Source organism: Rutidosis leptorrhynchoides, chromosome 9 (assembly GCF_046630445.1).
Source record: "Rutidosis leptorrhynchoides isolate AG116_Rl617_1_P2 chromosome 9, CSIRO_AGI_Rlap_v1, whole genome shotgun sequence".
Lineage (NCBI taxonomy): Eukaryota > Viridiplantae > Streptophyta > Magnoliopsida > Asterales > Asteraceae > Rutidosis > Rutidosis leptorrhynchoides.
Window position 1 is genome coordinate 264,087,912 of NC_092341.1, and position 3,613 is coordinate 264,091,524.

Genomic DNA, 3,613 nt, shown 5'->3' on the forward strand with positions numbered 1-3,613 from the left:
GTCTTTGTTGATTGTAAGTATTATTGGATACTTGTTGATTGCTAGGACCTTGTTGATTGTTGTATGGAACATTTCGGTTATAATTCTGGTTTTGATTGTAGATCGGTCTTTTCGGTTGATAATTATTATGATAATTATTTCTAGGCTTTTGGTTTATGTATGAAACATTCTCTCTTTGTTCCATTGTTAGTTCAATACTGAGACAATCTTTTGTCAAATGTGGTCCTCCACACTGCTCACAACTAATTCGTATTGAGTGGATATCTTTAGTCATCTTTTCCATTCGTCTCTCGACAGCATCTATCTTTGCGGAAATGAAATCTAAGTCATGGCTAGAATCGGCTCTAGCTGCTTTAGATGATCTAACGATATCTTTTTCTTGGTGCCACTCATGTGAGTGGAAAGCAGTGTTATCAATAATTTTGTAAGCATCAGTTGCGGTTTTCTTCATAATGGAACCACCAGCTGCTATATCTATGTCTTTCCTTGTAGTGATGTCGCATCCTTGGTAGAATATTTGTACTATTTGACAAGTGTCTAAACTATGTTGCGGACATCCTCTTAATAACTTTCCAAATCTTGTCCATGCCTCATAAAGAGTTTCGTTTGGCTTTTGTGTGAACGTAACAATTTCTCCTTGAAGTCTTATGGCTTTAGATGCCGGAAAGAATTGTTTAAGAAATTTTTCAACTAAAACGTCCCATGTATCAATCGCCCCTTCTGGTAACGATTCTAACCAATCTTTGGCTTCTCCCTTTAAAGTCCAGGGAAATAACATGAGATATATCTGTTCATCCTCCACTTCTCTGATTTTAAATAGTGTACAGATCCTATTAAAGGTTCGAAGATATTCATTTGGATCTTCCTTCGGTGAACCACTAAATCGGCATTGATTAGTTACCATGTGTAGAATTTGTCCTTTAATTTCATAATCTGGCGCATTTATGTCAGGTTGAGTAATTGCATGACCTTGGCCAGTGCGTTTAGCTCTCATTCGGTCTTCCATACTTAGAGGTTCCAGATTCTCCATAATTGAATTTGTTGAATCTGAATCACTAGAGGATTCTGATTTAATGGTAGGTTCCTCTACAATCTCTGTTTGAATGATTGGTGGTTCCGGAGGAAAAATTAATGGTTCAGGATCTCTGAATTGTCCCTGAATATCCTCCGGGTTCTCAATTGTGAGGTCGGGTTCAAAAAAATGGATTATCGGAAATTTGAATTGGAGTACTTGGTCGACTGGATGACGATTCTAAAGAAAAATCAACGGCGACAATATTTGCTAGATATCTTGATCGAGTTACAGGTGGTGAACGTACAAAAGGTGGTGAACGTTTTGCTCGGTGCATTCACCGAATATCCTATTAATTATAAAAGATAAAAATTATTAAAGTTATCAAATTAACAGACTTTTCTGCTTTTGCCCACGTTTCGAATAGCCAAAAGATGTAGCAGGGAGCCAGAACCCTTTAAATCGGAAGCTCACAACTCAGCCACTAACAAATCCAACTATTACTACGAAGCAGAAAATTTTGGATGTCTATCAATTTAACCACTTAAAATATTTCTTCGTTGAAGTTTAAAGAAATTTTAGAGAAGAAATAGAAAAAAAATCTAAGTCCTAAAAACTAGAGCGGCGAAAAATAAGAAAGAAAAAGAGCGCGTCGAAAAAACGTCGAAAAATAAAAGGTCGAAAAAAATATAAAAATAAGAAAGTAGCGCGTCGAAACTTAAAAAGGAACTAAAAACTAAAAATTAAAAGTTGCGTCTAAAAATATTAAAGCTTAAAAGAAATACTATATCTCAAATGGCAATAACTTAAAAAGTACTAAAATATAAAAGCGGCGTCGCAAAATTCTAAAGCACCTAAATCTTAGTCTAAAGAAAAAGCACTTAAGGTATTTTACGGTAAAGCCTAAAAATCTAGAAAAATAAAAATAACTATGGCAAAAACTATGTCTTAAAACTAAATCCGAGCGAAAAATACAAATATTACGCTAAAACGAATAAAAAGATACAAAATATAAAAATATACTTAAAGTTATAAAAAGTACAATTTTTATAAAATTATTATTTTTATATTATTTATTTATAAAAGTATTAATTTTATGTATTTATTAAAACTAATTAAACTAAATATATAAATTAAATACTAAAACTAAACTTAATTAATTAAATAAACAAAACCTAATTAGGGTTATAATAATAATAATTAAAATATACTCCGTAATTAATGCTAAATTAGGTCAAACCTGGCGTGTCAGGTACGTTCATGCGATCGCATGAATTTTTGCCTTCGGGCTCATGCGGTCGCATGAGCTAGGGTTTCGGGCCAAATGCTGGGCTGCTACAGTACTGGGCCGAGTAATTTTATATTTAATTTTTTTTCTGTTTTAAGATTATATAAAATATATATATATAACTTAAATACAAATTTAATTTTAAAAACTAAAATAAAAAATACTTTTTAACTTTATATATATTTAACAACTCTTAAAAACAAATATATAGATTTTTTATATTTTCTTTTTATATTTTTGGTTTTTAATATTTAAAACGTATATTTTTTTTATACAAAGAACTTAAAAAAATCTTTTTTTTTATATATATAGCATTTTGCTTCCGGCGTTTTAGTGTCCCCGGCAGCGGTGCCAAAAATACTTGATATGTGCGAGGTGGTGTTTAAAATAGTTATATGTTTACAAGGAAATACTATTAAATACGATACAATTTTACACAAGTGATTTATTTTTTTATAGAGTAGATATACCTAAACCTTGCTACAACACTTATAGGCAGTGTACCTAATCGTTCAGTAGTGTAGTTTTTAGTAAGTCCGGTTCGTTCCACAGAGAGACTTAAACTAGTTCAACGCTATATTAGTTTTAACTTATAATTATAAAAATACAAAAATATATATAAGTAGTATTATTATTATAAAGGGGGGTTTTTACCGTTTAATGACCGGTTTGTCAATTTTAAAACTTAAGTCGCAGTTAAAACCTAATGTAAAATATTGAAAATAAATATAACTTAATTTAAAGCGTAAATTAAATAACGATGATGAAATTGCGATAAATAAAAGTGCGATAAAATAAAATTGCGATAATTAAAGAGTACGATAATTAAAATGCAATTAAATAAAATGACAATAAATAAAAGTGCGATAATTAAAAGTGCAATTAAATATGAAATATATAAATTATGCTTTTTTAAACTTCCGTAATCATGATGTTTGACGTGTTGATTTTAGTTTATTCTCATGGGTTAATTGTCCTTTGTCCTGGATTATTTGATATGTCCATACGGATTTGTCCATAATAGTCCATCAGTCATAATCATAAAGTGCGAGAGTCTTCGTCAAATTATTCTTATTCCCGAAGTCAAATATTCCAACTAATTGGGGATTCGAATTGTAACAAGGTCTTAATACTTTGTTTAATGAATACACCAGGTTATCGACTGCGTGTAGTCCAAGGTTTTACTACTTTATTAACAATTACACCAATTACCCTTGAATGTAATCCACCCCTGTTTCAACAAGTCTATTAACTATTAATCCAGTTCCGTGTCCTGTAAAATGAACAATTATTGGTATTTATAGATATCCCGC